Consider the following 17,721-nt stretch of genomic DNA (forward strand, 5'->3'; position numbering starts at 1 on the left):
TGAAGCCCCCAAACAATATCGTGTTCCTTCTTCGCAACGTCTTCAGCGTAAGTGCCGTAGGGAGAGGCGATGGCTCCTGGAAAAGGGATTTCAGTGGCACGTGTTGATGTTGCTCTTGGCTGTCTCCTCGGCAAGGTTCACCCAGCACTTTGTTGTAGGGGTTTGGGGAAACGTGGGAACTCCTCTGTCCAGCAGCAGCTTGGGTTTACATAGAGCTTTAAGCAGATACTCACAGCTGGGGGACAGGGAAAAGAGGGGAATTTTATTTCCCCCAAAAATCAACTGTGTTTCTTTAAGTAATTTTTCTGTCTCTTTTTAGAAGTTCAGTAGGCTTTAAGCTAAGCTTTTTTTTTAAAAAAAAAAAAAAAAACAAGTTAATTAATCTCATCTCTGTGTATCTGTCTGCAAACACAAGTAAAACTGTTACAGTTCTGCCATCCGACATGGCTGAGATAAATCCCTGTGGGTCTTGGCACGGGGATTACGCATTCTTGAGGAATTCCTTTCCAGTCCGCGGCCTCGCCGCTGCCTCTCGCTTCCCGACGGCTCCTGCCCTTGGTGACTGGGGCTTCGGTTCTTTTTTCCTGGAGCCGGGAAAACGTGCATCTCGCTCTGGAGAATTCAACTCAGTAGCCAAAGTAACATATGAGATAGTTGATCAGGGAGCCTGGTTTCCCTGGAAAAAAAAAAAAAAATTCAAAAAAAATCTTGGTGTCATCAGCCATTTGAATCGGTGAGTAGGAAACTTCCATTTAAATGATGGATTTTAATCCGGTTATGTGCTTTTTGTGACTTCCTAAAGGGAAATTGATTCTCAGTGATTGATTTGACGTTCGTATTTCTTTCATACTGGATCTATCATTCCAGTTGGGCAGCCAAGTCACACTTAGAAATGTTTGTTCAAATCCGATCACGTAATCTGCAGCTATTTGGCATCTTAATTTTTGTGCAGTACAAAGTAGTAGCTAATGAATTATTTGGGTTTTTTTTAATTTACTAGAGGCAGAACACAAGCACCTAAACGTAGGCACCTCTGGGTGGGTCTCAGCGAGCAGTACGGGCTGTCACGTCTCCGGAGGTGCAGTTAACCTGCACGGTCAAGTCCAAGGAGTGATTCAGCAGACCCTGGAGCAGATGCCTTCTGGCTGCTCAGCCAACTTGCTCCTCAGTTTTGTTTCTTAACCCAGCTTTGGCTTTCGCAGGAGCTCGCGCGCTCCACTTGCGTGCAAACGCTACCCGTAGATGTCCAAGTTGAGGTGTTTGTGCCGGTATCTGGTTGGAGATGGACAAGCTTTTTGTATAATCATCAAATTCAATGCGGATGGAAATGGAAATTCTGTTAAAAATATACAGGGGGAAGGCTGCTCTTATTGTATTGGTGTGACTACTTGAGGGTTTTGGCCTTTGTTTTCTTCTCCCAGTTGAATTCCCTTGAGGAATCAAGGGAAGTGTTATCTGAGCTAAGGAGCTAGTGGAGTTCCCTGTTCTTCTAAGATCTCATCTTCCTACTCCTTCTTTTTAGCTCAGAATTCAGAAGAAATAAGCAACCTCTCCTGTCTTGTCGTCTCCCATTTGATGTCTTTAATGGGTTGAACAATTTAATAAAGTAATCTGAGAGTAATATTCTTTGTGCACTGTAGATACTGCTGTCAAAAACTGGTTTAGCACATTTGCATAGTCTGGGCTGAGTTGATTAGTTAGTGGTTCTCGCTTGGATTAAGTGGTTTGACTTGCCCAGTCTTTGGAATCAAACATGTACTTTCTGCTCTTTATTCAGCGCTGTCTTACAAGTTTTCCTGTTCCTGGTAGATTATGGTACAGTTTGGATCTTAATTTCACTTGTTATTTTTTAAATCGGTTTATTAAGAACATATTTAAAAGCAAATGATTGGACAAAAATATGAAATAATTTTGTATCGCTGTCTTGAAGAAGTAATGATTTGGTGCTCTAGTCCGACGGTGTTGCAATTGACTTTCCGAGGTAGCGGAAGGATACGCAGTCATTGGGAAGTCAGTGGAGAAATGCCTGGCCTCTGAAGGGAAGGCAGGGATGGTCTGTGGCTGCAGAGGTCCTCCCCTTTATTTGGGTTTGACAGGAGACCCCAGAGCTGGGATGTGGATGTCCAATCACACAGCCTTGTCTTGTTAGGAATGGGACACCCATTGCTATCCTATGAAGTGAATCTTCACTTTGTGATGTCTCTTTGGCATCCACGTGAGACGGAGATAATGCTCTGACTTGCTGGAGTTGGATTCATGTCGTGTGAGGGTCCACTGCTTTCATCGCTTCTGAGGTGCAATTCTTGCCTGCCGTGTTGCCAAATGGATTGGGAAAAGGAATAACCTGACTTGCACGTCTTCGGAAGAGGAGCTCCTGTATGAAGGCTGTTGTCGTTCCCCAGGGGTTTCCTACAGTTCTTGGGAAAAAAAGGAAAGGGCAGGAGTCCAGAAGGTTTTCAGTGCTGCAAAACCCACTTCTGTTTGTCATACCTGTCTCTAAAATCTCATGCTCTGCTTAAAAATATAGTTAACTTCCAAGAAAAGGACACAAATAGATAAATAATGAGTTGCTTTCTTGCCAACGATCTCCAAGACATTGACAAACAAGCAAAAAAAGAGATTTTAAAAATTGCAGCTTCTTTGTAGAATCATAGAATGGTTTGGGTTGGAAGGGACCTCCAAGATCATCTAGTTCCAACCCCCCTGCCATGGGCAGGGACACTCTCCGCTACACCAGGTTGCTCAAAGCCTTGTCCAACCTGGTCTTGAACACTTCCAGGGATGGAGCAGCCACAGCTTCTCTGGGCAACCTGTTCCAGTGCCTCACCACCCTCTGAGTGAAGAATTTCTTCCTTAGATCTTTGTGTTCTTTGCCCTCCTCCCTGTAGTTTCCACTTTTACTCATCCTTTACTCAGCAGGAGATGGATTCATTCTGGCCCTTGTTGTAGACCGTCTTCCAAGCCAGAGCAGAGGATGGGCGTACCACGGCTCTGCCGTAGGTACTGTAATCTAATGGGGAGGACATGGCAGTGGAGTCCGGTGAGCCACAGCACGTCTTTGGCTCCCTGTCACTAAGGCCCTGGGTGATCTTGGCCATGGTCCACGTCTTTCCAAAATCATGTGTTAACCACAAATCTGTGAAAGAACACACTGGCCCTCTCCTGAGCTTTGCCAGCATCTCCCTGTTTTTCAGTTGATTTTACTAGATGCGTTGGGTGGCCGTGATGTAAAGACGCTTGGAAAAGCTACTTGTTTTTTGCATATTTATGTTTTAAAAAAAATACAGGGCTTATAAGCGTATCGTTTGAAGTTACAAGTGATGCGTGGAGTTGTCATCTGTAGGAAACCACGGGTGCTTTGATGGCTGCGACTGGGGTTTGAAGGCGCTGCCGGCGTCGTCGTGTTTTTGTACGAGGGATAGTCACCTGCCTTTGGAAACGGGAGCTGGTTTGGCTTCCTGTCTTCTGCAGCGTCATTACTGCCGAGAAGGGCCCAGTCTGTGCCGTTCCTGCAAGAGACAACCGACGGCTTAGGAATTCTCATTTGGCAAGCGATGGGTGCTGACGTCTTGCGCGGGCTCCTGGGATGCTGTGGGTGCTGGCTTGTGCTCCGGAGAGAGGGAACGCACCCAGCGTGACGTGCCCCGGGTGCTGCCCTGGCCAGAGGCACAGTTTGCTGGCAGAGTCTCTATTAATAGAGCTAAGAACCAGAGGATTCCTGGTGTTACACGAGGGCTGACTCCGGAGATGATGGGCTGAGGTGTTCTGGGGTATCAGGAGAGCGACTCTACGGAATGTGCGTGCTTCCAAGAGAAATGGGATTTCACGTATGATAGTCGTGGAACTGAGAGATGCGTTGGTGTGAAAACATCCATGAATATGATGGGGAGAGTTGGATTTTGATGTATAAGCTAATTAAACTCAAGCTAATAATTGAGCCAGTGATGTGCGCTGGCAACCCAGAAAGCCAACCGTATCCTGGGCTGCCTCCAAAGCAGCGTGGGCAGCAGGGCGAGGGAGGGGTTTCTGCCCCTGTGCTCTGCTCTCCTAAGACCCCCCCCTGCAGTGCTGTGTTCAGGTCTGGGGCCCCCAACATCAGAAGGACATGGAGCTGCTGGAGCGGGTCCAGAGGAGGCCACGAAGATGATCCGAGGGCTGGAGCACCTCTGCTATGGAGACAGGCTGAGAGAGTTGGGGTTTTTCAGCCTGGAGAAGAGAAGGCTCCGGTGAGACCTTCTAGCAGCCTTCCAGTACCTAAAGGGGGCCTACAGGAAAGCTGGAGAGGGACTTTTGACAAGGGTGTGTAGTGACAGGACAAGGGGCAATGGCTTTAAACTGAAAGAGGGGAGATTTCAATTAGATCTAAGGAAGAAAGTTTTAACGTTAAGGGTGGTGAGGCACTGGACCAAGTTGCCCAGAGAAGCTGTGGCTGCCCCATCCCTGGAGGTGTTCAAGGCCAGGTTGGATGAGGCTTTGAGCAACCTGGTGTGGTGGAGGATGTCCCTGCCCATGGCAGGGGCTTTGGAACGAGATGATCTTTGAGGTCCCTTCCACCCCAAACCGTTCTGTGATTCTATGAAACTCGTTCCTGGGTAGTGCAGAGCTCGTCTGTGCGCTCAGTGGGTAGTTGTTACGTTCCGGATTAGGAGACTTGGGGACTTGGTGGCATTAGTCAGGTGCACCAAGCGGTAACCCAGCACACGACAACTTGTTTCCTGTGGAGGCTGGTCGTGCCGGCTGTCAGTCCCGGTATGTTTGTGACTGTTGCGAGTCACGAGCTGAGCACCTCGGCTGGTCTGCGCTCTTAGGGATGCCGTAATGCCAAAAAAGTCCAACAGAAAGGTTGTCAGAGGGCTGGGTTGAAGCATTTCCTCCTGCTAAGTCTTTATTGGTGCTGTAGGGTAGGAAAACTGGACGCTGGCAGTATCATCTGTTGTTGACTTTTAAAGCCATTAGTGAGTACTTTTCCAAAAATTCTGTCCGAAGTTCACTGGGTGCTTCAATTTTCAGAGTATAAATTTCAGGGCACTATGAAAAAAAAAAAAAAAAAAAAGTAAAAGGCACAATTTGCTGTTTCCCCCACAATGAATTCCATGATGTATAATTTTAGAACTGTAAAGCAGCCTGTTGTTAGCTACTAGGGACTCAGGCATCCGTACGTACTACTGCTTTTTTTTTCTCTGCTGCCCAAATCATATTCTGATGGATCCAGGAAATTCTCCAAGTTCCTAGCATCCGATGAAATAGGAATTGCAGTTGCCATACTCTTCTGTGACCGGGGAAACCTTGGAGTCCCGTATTTGTAGGGCCAGTGAAGATAAAGTCCGCAAGACCGTCAAGTCATAGCAAAGGCCATCTGAATATGGAAGCACATGGGTGGTGGATGACTCACATCTTAACCACCTGTACGTGAAACGTAACAGTTTGTTAACTCTGTTCTTAGAGTTGCACGATAGCACATGGACAGTTAAACCGGAGACTTTAAGGTCCTCGCTCATGTCTTTGCCAAAATGTAATCATTAGAACTTGAGTTTTCCGTTTCAGTGTCTGCTTTAAGCTCACGTCTCTTCTGGGGAAGAGGAGGAGTGAGGAAAGCAGGGATAAATTTCTGTTGGAAATTCTAGGAAAGGTCTCAGAGAACCTGACCAAAAAAAAAAATCATCTAGTGATCCTCATCTCTGGAAACTAGGTCCCACTTGGGTTTTACTTCAGTTGCTTGAAGTGAAAAGAGCTGGCAGTGTCTGCTAGTCATTGCCCAGGTGAACATTTGCCCAAACTATCCAAAGGTCTAAGCTTTGTGGAAGCCTGCTTGTACACACTCAGTAGAAGGACCTTTGAATTTCATAGCTGAAGCTTCTTAAGTCTTTTGATCTTCCCTGGGAGCGATTCAGCCTCCATCCAAAGTCCTGATCCACGTTAGGGACTCGCCTCGATGTTTCCTGCCCCCAGCCTGAGTATGAGGAGCAGGGATTGAATAGAACTTGCACTTGGACATAGGGCAGCCACGTCATTGGCATCTTTGTGCATGCTGCTGGGATATGAAGAAGGAAGTAATGATCCAAGCAAGAAGGTGGAATTAGGTTTTGGCTGGACAGAAGGCGGCAGTCCTGAAACTTTACCTGCATTGGCTATGTCCGTGTGGTCTAAGTGTTCTTAGGAGAGCTGCGAGTGAAGCCCTTTGTCTCTCTGATACACAGAGATCCTCAGAAGGTTGCACAGTGATGGCACCAGAGGGAAATTCCGTTTGGATACGAGAAAAATCTTCTTCACTGTGAGAGCAAACATTGGAGAGAGAAGCAGAGCAATTTCCTTTGCTGGAAATGTACAAGATTTGGCTTGGTGGTACCCCGGGTACCCAATTGTTATCAACACCAGGTTGGAGGAGGTGAGGCGTGTAGTGATAGGACGAGGGCAAATGGCTTTAAACTGGAAGTGTGGAGATTTCAATTTAAGGAAGAAATTCTTCCTTCTGAGGATGGTGAAACACTGGAACAGGTTGCCCAGAGAAGCTGTGGCTGCCTCACCCCTGGAAGTGTTCAAGGCCAGGTTGGATGAGGCTTGGAGCAACCTGGTCTAGTGGAAGGTGTCCCTGCCCATGGCAGGGGGCTTGGGACGAGATGATCTTGGAGATCCCTTCCAACCCAAACCGTTCTGTGATTGTATGGTTCTGTGATTTCCAGAGGTTTCTTCCAGCCAAGGCTTTTCTGTAAATCTGTGGTCTGCAGGTGAAAATCTGGAACCAGACAAGGACTTGACTAGTGATTTATGACAGAGATGCCATTGTTGAGAGCAATGAAAGCTCTTTCCTTGTTACGGTATCTGTGCTGCATTGGATATATTTTTTTTTTTTCTTCACTAGGCTCTAAGCCTCTTAATTTTGTGCTGTAGGGAGGTTTCAGTGAAACGTGTGTTTTCCCTCAGTCTCACGTTGTGTTCCTGTAGTTGGGTTCGGAGGTGCAATGTGTAGTTTCTGGTTGTCCGCTTTGCCACAAAGGGTGAGTAGTTCCAGTTTAGAAACTTTTGTGTTTGGTGTGTCGCGATTGGAGTAAAAGACCAGTTTTGGGGCATGCAGCCTGTTCTGGGATCGTCATGCAACGTGATGGTTTTCCTAATGGAGAGGCTGATGTTCTTCTGAATGGCTCATCGGTGTTACTGGACCTCAGATACAGCCTTTGGGTCCTGTACTGGATGAGACTGAGCTGTGTTGTAGGGTACTTGGGTTTCGATGATGAGAACTCCTTCCTGAACACGCTGCGACTTGAGGGTTTTATCTGGAACTGAGCCTTGTGCGGGATGTCCCTCCTCTGCTCTCGCAGAAGTGTCTCCTTCACTTGGTGCTCTTCAGCAATGCTCACCAGATGGACCTTCCTGAGCTGAGAGAGCAGCGTGAGCAGTGTCAGCAGCAGCGTTTAGTCCAGCGTTACCGTAAATTTGTGTAGAAGAAGGTTGCGTGGGTGCTTTCATTTCCATGTCCTCACGAGGATATAGAAGGCTGGACGTTGGCTTTTAATGACGTCCCATCCACTCATATCTTCTGCTGTTACATTACCTGTCTGAGCAACGTGCTGTTTATCCTCATCATTCCAGCACCTTCAGCTTTACCCTCTGCCACCTTCAGATCTTGAATATAAACCTTCGACTCCTGCTGTTCCTCTAGACTCCCTTTGAAAAAGCCGGTGTAGCCTATTATGGAAGACTTAAAATTATTTTAGGGTTTTGTTTTACTGGGAATAACTCGGCAAGCACGGCTTAGACTCCTCTTATTACCACAGTTGAGAAGTTTGCCCCGTGCCTCGGTTTACCTCACAGCAGTTTCGTGCTCTGTTTGACTCCATGTGGGAAGGTAGCGAGCGGGGAGATGGCAGGTCCGGGCGTAGGTAGATGACCTGTTGGGTAACACATCTTTGGCCAATAATGTTGGGGTTTTTTTTCACTGTTGTCGCAGATGTAATCTGGTTTTAATCCCCCAAATCTAAACCTGTGACTCCCCAGAGGACCTGAAGCCTTTTGTTGATTTCAATTTGCAGCCTTATGATAGACAAATTAATGTACATGAGTGACAGCACGCCGATGAGAGACGAGAAGAAAATGAGTAATTAACATATATTGGGTATTACTGATCGCTTTTATGATTATCTGGATTTTAAGGTATTAGCTGGAAAAATAACTCCTAATCCCTCATTAAAGATAAAAGGCAAGTCATTAAAAGTAGAAGGTTGTTTTCAGTCCTGAGAAGCACTGGAAATGTCTTGGCTCCAGCACCAAACTAACCTTGAGAGCCTATAATTCCGAGTCACTCAACCTCGTTGTTCTCCTCGGCAAGGGAATTTCTGAAGTTTCCCATGTGCCGGGAGGCGGAGGGGGATGCGAGACAAAGCGACCCTTGTCACACGAACTGCGTTCTTGGCACCACGACAGAGTCCTTTGAGGATTGCTATTAGCCAAGCCCTGCCGGGCTCTGAACTTCTGACAGCACAGCCCAAGGTCGCCGCCGTGCTTCTGCTGCCTGCTTCGCGACTTGAACTTCACCTTCTGCTGGGACATGTCTTCTTTACGAAGCTCCTATCGCACCTCAACTCCTTCCTACATTCCCAACAGCAGCGCCTGCCCTCGCCATGGTGGCCATGGAAGGGGTTTGGTGGCCACCTAACTGGTTTGGTGGCCGTGGAAGTGGTTTGGTGGCCACCTAACTGGTTTGGTGGCCGTGGAAGTGGTTTGGTGGCCATCTAACTGGTTTGGTGGCTGTGCGAGAAGCTGAATCTGCAAAACAGACGGGTCCAAGCACAGCCCCTTGATCCCAGTGGGGAAGGAGGAACGGGCAGCTGAAGCACTGGGAGCAAAAAAAGCGTTAGAGCTCGGGAAGGGTGACGTTTCCGTGTTGCTGTTCCTGAAGCCTGCCGGAGCGTGCGCGTGTTCCTGGGGTCAGGAGAGCAGCAGCACCCCTTGCTGAGTTATAATAATTAATGATTTGCAGAAACTTGCCACATGCTAAGACTTTTCTTAATAATCAAGGTTTTCTTCAAGAGAAAAACAAGTACGTTGTTTATTGCTTGATAATGAAATTTGAGCAACAGTAAAACAACAGAATTTCTCTGTGTTTTAACAGTTTAGCGTTTTTTAACGTACAGAGTTTAGATACTTATACATTCAAAAAGCAATTTAAAATGCAGTGGAGCCAATTAAAAAAGAAATAACAACAGAATTTAGCGACTCTGAGGAGACGGGTACTTGTAAAGCAATTGACATTTGAGGAGATGCGGTTTTGATGGAGCACGTTTTGGAAAACACTGCTCGTTTCTGGTTTGCCTTTTCCATCCCAAGTTCTTTAAAAGATTATTACAAGTGTCTGGGTGATTTCTTCTCTTTTTCTTTTCCTACCTTTGTGGTTTTTTAAGTCCTGAACACTGTTTAAGGCCGACTGTGCTGCTAGGTGCTCAGTGCTTTTGCCCACGAGGCCGCTTTTTTGTGCTTGAGGAGGGATTTAAAAAGTATAGGTAGAGTTTGACTCAAAGTTGAGTTGGCCAAGGTCGATTCCTCAAATGCAGAGGAAGCAGTGTTGATTTGAAGTTGGTTTGCTGTTTTCCTTGAGCTGGTCTTGAGGCACAGCACGTAGAGTCATACCCATCGTGCGGGGGCAGCCCTTGGTGTTTCCAAAGAGTTAATTAGCATAGAAGGTCCTTAGAAAAATAGATCTCTTGTGGAGTTAAGTATGTGATAACTCCAGCCAAAGATGTATCTGATGACAGTCAGGGTTGGAACTAGGTGATCTTTAAGGTCCCTTCCAACTCAAACCATTCTATGGTTCCATGAAGGTCACTTCAATTCTGACTGAGAAGGTCCACGCAAGGAATGTGTGTGATTTCTTTAATGCATTTTGAACCCAAACCTCCTGTCAGTTTGGTTTAATTGCTCCTAGTGTCTCTCTTTACCCTTCTTGGATATGTCTGTGCCCCATCCAGAGTAGTTTGGATGCGGACTCCTGAACGAAACTTTTAGGCTTGTCGCATGGTTAATAATAGCTCCATCTTACTAAAAGCCAAAAAAGTTGGGGCACTTGGTTAGAATAACCCATGGGATCACTTGGCATGGAAAAGACAGTGCCTCAATTTTTTGTGCCAGATGCGTTTTTTTTTTTTTGCAAATGCTTCTAATACACGAGTCGGCTTTTTGTTACTTGAGTTTCTGATCTCGATTACCAGACCGTGATGCCAAGCAGATGGTTAAAACCAGCATGGGGTTTCCAGTCTCTTTTCATTGCTGAAAGTTGTTCTCTAAACCTGGCAGAAGCACTCGCGTTCGGGCAGCGGCTGTGATGGCTGGAGTGGAAATTAGCTGTGTGTGGAGTTGACTAATGGAATAGAATAAATTAGGTTGGAAGGTACCTATGGAGGTCAAGTGGTCCAAACCTCTACTCAAGATCTTTAAGGTTCCTTCCAACCCAAACCATTTTATGATTCAAAGCAGAGCCAGCTTGGTAATTAAGTTATTAATGTTAGTTTCTAAGTTATTGTATCATGTCCAAAGCACTCTTTGGTTAGGTGGAAGTGCAGGTGGAAGAGAGCCCCAAGGAGGCACACTGATTATTTTTTTTCTTCTCTCGAATCATTCTGATCTCTTCGGATACATCTGGGCTGACAGTGCTCAGAGCAGAGAATACTTAGATGTCCTGGGGCTCCCTTTTAGCACACGTGGTACCAAATTATTCTTGCCACAATCTGGTGTTGAGATGTGGCCTGGGTGTGTTCTAATCCAGAAACTGGGAAATGTGGGTGCTTGATTTCAGTCGTCTAGGGATGCGCCAGGGCAGCATCCCTCTGGATCCTGCTTGCGTTCCTCGTTCCACTCGTTTTCTCTGAAGTGTGTTTAAAATCCCTGGTTTGGTCTTCACGCCAAGCACAAGGAATTGCATCTTCTCTCTCTCTCTCCTCCTACGGCGTCACCTTTACCTCGCGTGCACGTGCTGAACGTAGTGAAGTCAGTAAATGCGTCCCGTTGTATCCTCCTCCTCGTAGGTAGAGCAAAGGAGATGACATGGTCCTCTGAAATAAACTGTTGGCTCATGGCTGGCCTGCTTTGAGGCCAAACATGGGGTTGACCATTAGGAAGGTCAATGCTTCTGCAAAAATTGCCTCCCCACCCACCCCCCGTGCATTTTGCTAATTATGAGCAGCCGTTCCGTTCAGTCCAAGCCATCCTCAAACCGACCTCCGACTTGTTTTTTCCTCCCAAGTGTCTAATAATTAACAAGCTACTTAATGCACGACAAAAGACCAATTAACCCTGAAGCATTTAGTGAACAACATGTAAATGAGTTGTAAAATGTTTCTGTAAACATTAAATGTTAGGCAATTACATAAACCCGTAATTGCTAAAGTTGCGTTCAGGAGCTTAAAAGAAAAAAAAAAAAGAAAAAAATCTGCTTAAGTAGCACTTTGGTTCCGAGAACTCTGCTAATGGTTTTGTTTTTAACTACAGCAGTCCTGGTCTCTGTAAGTCCAAACAGGCTGTAGCAGCTCAAATTCCCTGTGTTATTAGTAGTGGAAGAAAAATAAAGGCATGCTAACCTTGCGCGCTTTTCGAGACCGCCACGGCGTTGAACAGCGGTAGACAACCTCCAAAGGACGGCACTTGGAGTCTATAAAGAAAGGGAAATCAGATAAAATCATTGATTTCTTTCTGCTGCGGTGGGTGGTATCTCGTGGCGAAGCGTGTTCAATTAGTCGGGTACCAATTCGTGGTGATTTCATGGATGGATTATTGGTTTCGTCGGTGTCAGGCTGTGTGAGGCGTTTCAGACGTCGCCAAAAAACTCAGGGCTGGACGGGGTCTTGTGAGGTGTGAGCACAAGGGGTCTTGGCCACTTGGTCTTCTCTTGAGTTCATCTCTGTCTTTTCTTCTTCTTCTCTGTAGACACCTTCATGTCTGAGCTGCCTCACATATTAGCCTTCGAGAAAGCTTAAGTGTCTTTCCACCCACCTTTGTGGTGGAGTTTCACACGAAGAGGCTGGTTTGTGTTTCTGCAAAATCTTTAATCTTCTTAATTGGCTGTCCCGCTCCGAGGTGGCCCAGATCACTCACCGCTTCTCAAGCTCCTGCTGCTCATGTGCTTAAATAATTCATGCTCTTCCTATGTTTTGTGTACTTATTCTCTCCAGTTTTTGGTTGAATCTTCCTCATGTTTCACGTTTGCTGGTTTTGCTTTGACCCAGGCTTGTGTTGGACTAAGATGTTGCTCAAGGGTACGGTGAAGCGGGGCTTTGCCTCCTTATTCTGTGCATTTGTGCTTCCTTACTGCTTTGGAGCCTCTTTGTTGTTTCAGTAAAAGCATCTCTGTGTGACTCACTTTGCATTCCATTAGTAGTCTCCAAACGCGTCTCTGCATACCAAATTTCTCATTTTTCAGTGGAAAAAGAAAAAAGATCGGTTGGTTTGAACTGGCTTTCTTCCTTTTTCCATTTTGACCATATCCTTTTCCTGGGTAAATTGATCTTAATTAACGTACAGTCCCTTACTAAGAGCTGGCCTATGCTTAGTTTTACGGTATAAACAAATTGGATAACGGTCCGTTATTCTGCTTGCACACAATTTTACCAGTATAGATCCCAGTTGCGTTCCTTTCCCAAGAGTGGAAATATTTTATACTTCTATTTGGTTGATTGAATTACAGAAATTTGCTTAAATCAGTAAAACTATCTTCCAGTATATGTGGGTCCTTAGCAACTATCTACCGAAGCTATTGCCTTGCCCGAGTCGATTTTCCTTTGTGTACTTTGGAGTCTGATGAGAATGGTTCTTCCCTCTTCTGCGCAGTAGATACCAAGGTCAACCACAAATTGAGCCAGTTGACCTGCAGCCAAGGAAGGGTTTATACATGGCTACCCTGGCAGTGCTTTTCCTCAACGTTTCCTTGGCCTTCTCTTGATATTTTTTAATTTTCTCCTTCCAAACTTCTTGCATCTCAACTTGTTTTCCTCTCTCCAGCGTTCGTTTTTGCTGTTGACGTTTGCTAGAACGCCTGCGGTGCCATGCCCTGCCGGTTTGCCTCCCTTCTTCTCACTAAGGAGAGATCGTCTGCCACTTGGGAGCTTATAGAAACCAGCTTCAAACACGGACCTACGTGCACCTCTTGTCAGCAGTAGATCTAACTATGAACCTTCCAAGTTCGCTGTGTGAGGGATAGAATCGTAGAATGGTTTGGGTTGGAAGGGACCTCAAAAATCATCTAGTTCTGACCCCCCTGCCATGGGCAGGGACACCCTCCGCTACACCAGGTCGCCCAAGGCCTCATCCAACCTGGCCTTGAACACTGCCAAGGTTGGGAAGTGTTCCAACCAAGTTTTTCTTATATGGATGGATGTGTTTGCAGGTCTTGATCTTTCTGGATTCTACTTCAGAGTAGTGGGGCACACCTGAAGGCTCAGACCTTGTCTGTGAACTAACAAGAAGGGGTTTTTTTCCAGCATAGTCATGTTCCATGGAGGTTCGGTGCTCATGGGGGAGGTGGGGGGCGAGTCTGTGAAGCTAAGAGTATAAAGGAGGCAGAAGCTTGAACGCCGCTTGCCGTTGCAAGGGGTAACGGGTGAAGAGCAAGAGCTGCAGAAATGTCACCAGGCTTTTGAGAAGGAGTTGAATTAGAAGTTTCTTTCTGGGAAGGCAGTTGGAAGGAGCGTGCTGCTGGCAGCCCCGAGCCGCTCCGAGCCCCAAGTTAATGGTGGTTAATTTTTAAAGGCAGGAACGAGGCTGGTTATTGTGTCTGTATCTCAATAGGGTCTTTCTGCTACTGAAATAGCGTTGCGAGAGCCCTTTTCTGAATTGTTTCGACTCGGAGAGAAAAAGAAAATACCCTCAGAAAAGTGATTTACCCACCAAAAGCTTTGCTTTGCCACGCTGCTAACAGATGGTGACAGTTTCACCGGGGTGATCGTAACGTGTCTGGGGATACCAAGTGCGGGAAGTGCTGAGGATGGGCTGTTATCGGGATCTCAAATATGGAATAAATGCCATCACCCAAAACGGAGCTCTGAAGAGGTGGATCATCTTGATCCAACCTGCTTCGCTGCAGCAGGGAGGTCTGAGGAAAATCAAGCTCCAGACATGAAACTAACTGGTTGTGTAACCGCTCTGCGAGGCCAAATCCTGCTGCTCTCCAAGTCAATGGAAGCATTGTCTGAGATCTCGCGCTGGCTTTGCAGCTTTTTGGATAAGTGGTTGTTAACCTTTAAGAGCCAAAGGAGGAGGGGGTTGTCACTGAATGAAGCTTTTCAGGTGGTGATGGGAAAAAAAAAACCCAAAGCTGAGCATTTTCAGCGCACCTCAAAGGAGGATGGTGCCTTACTCCTGCTGATACTCAAGTTGAGGTGACCTCTTAAATTACGTCAGTAACAGCCACCTCTCTCATGTGTCTTTCCCTGCCCATGGCAGGGGGGTTGGAACTAGATGATCTTTGAGGTCCCTTCCAACCCAAACCATTCTGTGATTCTATGATTCTATGTCTATTTGTATCTTTTTTTTCCCTCTGTCAACCTCTGCCATGCCCCTTTGATGTGCTCCACTCCACCTGAGCAGGAGAGATGTGTTCGTTGCTGTTCAAAACGATGCCTGGTAACGAACACTGCCTTGGAAAACGTTACACTCAGCAGGGAAAAGAAGGTGACCTTAAGGATGCTGGAGAAGTATTTGTCAGCCTCGATAATGAGATTCACCTTGATAAGGCTTCTCTTAGTAGTTTTTGTGCCAGGTTTGTGATACCCAGCTTCAGTCTCCCAACCCTGGTGCTTCATCCCGCTGCTTACGCCCATGCCAAATGAAACCTCTTGGTGGGACCCAGCTGTCCATACCCATTTTGGAAATAATGGTCCCGTGTGCAAGGCAATAGGCAAGATCAGACTTAATTTATTTTGCTCTCCCTCCTTCATGAACCTCATGAAGTTCAACATGGCCAAGTGCAAGGTCCTGCACATGGGTCAAGATAATCCCAAGCACAAGTACAGGCTGGGCGGAGAATGGATTGAGAGCAGCCCTGAGGAGAAGGACTTGGGAGTGTTTGTAGATGAGAAGCTCACCATGAGCCAGCAAAATGCGCTGGCAACCCAGAAAGCCAACCGTATCCTGGGCTGCATCCAAAGCAGCGTGGGCAGCAGGGTGAGGGAGGGGATTCTGCTCTCATGAGACCCCACCTGCAATACTGATTTCAGCTCTGGGGTCCCCAAAACAAGGAGGACATGGACCTGTTGGAGTGGGTCCAGAGGAGGCCACGAAGATGATCCAAGGGCTGGAGCACCTTTGTTATGGAGACAGGCTGAGAGAGTTGGAGTTGTTCAGCCTGGAGAAGAGAAGGCTCCAGGGAGACCTTCTAGCAGCCTTCCAGTACCTAAAGGGGGCCTACAGGAAAGCTGGAGAGGGGCTTTGGACAAGGGTGTATAGTGACAGGACAAGGGGCGATGGCTTTAAATTGAAAGAGGGGAGATTTCAATTAGATCTAAGGAAGAAGCTTTTTACAGTGACGGTGGTGAGGCACTTGAACAGGTTGCCCAGCTGTGGCTGCCCCATCCCTGGAAGTGTTCCAGGCCAGGCTGGATGGGGCTTTGAGCAACCTGGTGTAGTGGAGGGTGTCCCTACCCATGGCAGGGGGGTTGGAACTGGATGATCTCTGAGGTCCCTTCCAACCCAAACTGTTCCATGATTCTGTAATTCAGTGATAATTTGTGCTTTCGAGCCTTGTGGCTGGTGGGAGCCTGTGGCATCTCTCTCCTACAAGGTGTTTGAAGCGGGGCAGGTGATGGTGAAGAAATACCAACCTACAGAACCTTCTCAGCACGTGTATTTTGCCCTCGTACAGCGGTTGGTCTCCTGCAACGACTGTAGGGAATAACAAAGCGCTTTTCTCTCCGCGTCTGAAGTGGATGAGGTATTTGGCAACGTTGAGAACAGAAGGGGCAGAATGAAAAGAGTTGAAAGCAAAAAAAGTGTCGGGTGCCAGAGACATTCAGTACTCCTGGAAATACTGCCTGGCAAGGGAGGTGGGCTTCCTTTCAGGCGGAGACGCCGGCTGAAAAGCACCCGGGCGAAGGGCTCGGCATGCGTCGGAGCCGCGCGAATCAAAGCCGAAAATCCTGGCGCGCTTGCGCTCGGCGTCCTTCGGATGTGGGTCGGCTCCCCGCTGTGGAGCCCTCGCTGGAGAAGGCTTCTAGAAGCGCTGAGATGCTCGGAGCTGATGTGGAGATTGATTGAACGGGACAAATAGACGGCGCCGAAACTCTTCTTGTGAGAAGAGCTTAATAGGCATAAAATGGTCTGTCGCAGCCGGAGGGCTGGTTTTGGAGCGCGGGGAGGGGAAGGAAGTTTCTTTCATGGAAGCTTAAATTCAGAAAAAGAGCCCAGAGTTGTTGTAGTTGCCTCCTTAAAAATGTGGCTGTGCTCTCACCGTTCCCTAAAAAAAGGGCGCAGGGAAACGGGCAGCGGGCAACCGAATCGATGGTTTGGCAGGAGCGCTTGTGGCCAAGGCGAGGGCATGGCGAGGCTTATCCAGGGGCTGCGTCGCAGCAGAACAGCTTCAAAATTCCTTTGACGGAGGCGTGGTACGGTGTCGGAAAAGGAAACGGGATTTTTGCTGACCAGAGGAGTGGGAATTTTCTCTTGCGCTAGCTTGTGTCGAGCGGTTGCTTTATGTCCAGGTCGTGCCGTTGATGCCGGTGGAAGTCCGGGGGGAATTGTGAGCCAAGCACGAATGTGATGAAGATGTTTAAGGCACTGGAATAGGACCCCAGCAGGATTCCAGGGAGGGAAACAGCTCTGCAAGGGGCTTTGAAAGCCATCCTGCTTTAAAAAAGAAAGCAGAAAAAAAGCCAAATGAAAAGAAAAACGCTGAGAATTAGGGAGCAATTTGGGAACTTGGTTATATACATCTTGGTTATATACATCCCAGGTCCCAGGGAGGTGTGATGCCAGGCAGCATCACATATCTGTGCCACAGTGGGAAGCGTTAACGAAGCTGAGAAAAAAAGCCAGCCTGGCTCTAGATGCTGCCTTTTCTTTATTAAAAGTCTTTTTGGCAACTGCTCGGTAATAACTCCTTAAAAACACGCTGCTGTAGCAGTTTCACCCAACTCCAAGTGGGATGGCTGATCTCCAGGACTAGTCAAAAAACACTGTTGTTATCCATATTTTGTAATGAATTGCTCGTTACTTAGTTTGTATCGTGCCAGGGCTTATAACACCGTGGTTTGTTGCAGGGCGCAGGCTACGGTACAGAAACACGGGCTACTTTTTTACTAAAAATAAGTGTCCGAGGCATCGCTGCCTTTGATGTAATTAAAAAGGGCGCTTGGCGAATCTAGAAAATATTTTTTAAAAGTGATAAAGAGAAATTTCCTGGTTTTCTAGCAGTTTGAAAGCTAGTCACTGCTCATTAGCATCCAGCTAGAGCGTGCCCACGGAAAATCGCGTGCTCCACGTACACCCGGTTCAACACCCTGGAGACGAGTGGAAGCTGGTGGTGATGTGAGGAGGCAGCGACTCGCGCTGTTAATATATTAAATATTCAGTCCAGCTCATCTTGCTAATCATGTGTCTGCAGGAGGCTATCAATAATGCATTTCATTTGGAATATGCAGCTGCCTCTGCTCCAGACGTGTTGTATAGATACTGTTGTTACTGTCTGCAGCTGGAAAAAACAGACCATTTTTGAAGGTAGTCATTGACAGTCTCTGTCGGGTAGAATGA

At 47.1% G+C, this 17,721-nt stretch overlaps 1 protein-coding gene across 2 annotated transcripts in view; it reads left to right on the top strand.

Annotated features, from left to right (window-relative positions):
• The window catches only part of SLC4A4 (solute carrier family 4 member 4), a 143,512-nt gene that overhangs the window by 43,460 nt on the left and 82,331 nt on the right, over positions 1-17,721 (top strand). The window lies entirely within an intron of this gene.

Source organism: Tauraco erythrolophus, chromosome 5 (genome assembly GCF_009769465.1).
Source record: "Tauraco erythrolophus isolate bTauEry1 chromosome 5, bTauEry1.pri, whole genome shotgun sequence".
NCBI classification, from domain to species: Eukaryota; Metazoa; Chordata; class Aves; order Musophagiformes; family Musophagidae; genus Tauraco; species Tauraco erythrolophus.